Below are 1184 nucleotides of genomic sequence, written 5' to 3' on the forward strand. Positions count from 1 at the left end.
CAAGTCGGCCCGGGGCTATACAAGAAGACTTGTTTAAGGTGCCGCTATGTGTGACTAAACCCGAGGGGAAGTGATCCAAAACGAGCTGCTTTACATAGACTAACTGGGACACTATCTTGCAAAAAAATAAAATAAAATAAAATGTTATCTGTCAGAAGTGGGATTCGAACCCACGCCCACATTCGTGGACCAGAATACTCAATGCTCTGGTTAAGGTGCATTACATGTACCTTGAGTCTGGCGCCTTAGACCGCTCGGCCATCCTGACAGCTTCGTTAATGGGTTTACCTTTAAGCCGTTTCTTAGTCATAACGTTATGACTATAGTGGACTATGTTCTTTGCATCTGTATTTATGTAACATTCTACCATCCGTGCAACAACTATATTCCTCGCTGTGCCTGTCCAAACTTATGTCCCTGCCGTAAGGCTTTACTTCCACACACGCCAGCTTAATTTAATCCATCCTTAGTCGAAAGACACCTGTTGTTATGCCCTGCTATTTGCATTCGTATTTGTGTACCATTTCTCCGGTTTTTTTTCCGTCCTTGTTTTCGTATACATTCGCTGCTTTCTTCCAAGGAATCTAATGCTCTTAGCTTAGTTTTTCCATGGGGCTGGCCAGATTGGAGCAATCTCGAGAATAACCAGCCGAAATTGCAAAGATAATCTGGAACTCGACTGAGGATAGAAAACTCCGAACGACGCGTCCTTGTTTTCTTGGTCAAACGCTTTAGTTTGACCATATATCATCTACATATGTGTTATATATGAAATAAAATTTGTATGTTTAAAAAAACAGATATGTACAATACAGAATCATGTGCTGGGTCGAAATGATAGACTTGTTGCGGCCCAAACGAATAATAGGAAACCTCACTGAAGACTTTAGGGAGCGATCCAGCATGGCCGCAGTCGAAAAATGATACAAGTAAAAGAAGACAGGTTAACTGTAGTTGTCAGGATGGCCGAGCGGTCTAAGGCGCCAGACTCAAGATACATGTAACGTGTCTTAACCGGAGCAATGAGTATTCTGGTCCACGAATGTGGGCGTGGGTTCGAATCCCACTCCTGACAATTGCGATTTTTTTTTGATTTTTTTAAATTTTAACTTTGAAGGCGGTGCTCCAGCATGACCGCATTCAATGGCTGAAAAGATAAATTATATATATATATATATATATAT

At 41.4% G+C, this 1184-nt stretch overlaps 1 non-coding gene across 1 annotated transcript; it reads left to right on the forward strand.

Annotated features, from left to right (window-relative positions):
• The first annotated feature begins 956 nt into the window (after positions 1 to 956).
• Trnal-caa (transfer RNA leucine (anticodon CAA)) lies at positions 957 to 1075 on the forward strand. Its single transcript has 2 exons — positions 957 to 994; positions 1030 to 1075. It is a non-coding gene; the product is annotated as a tRNA-Leu (tRNA).
• Positions 1076 to 1184: the final 109 nt, after the last annotated feature.

Source organism: Octopus bimaculoides, chromosome 29 (assembly GCF_001194135.2).
Source record: "Octopus bimaculoides isolate UCB-OBI-ISO-001 chromosome 29, ASM119413v2, whole genome shotgun sequence".
NCBI lineage: Eukaryota > Metazoa > Mollusca > Cephalopoda > Octopoda > Octopodidae > Octopus > Octopus bimaculoides.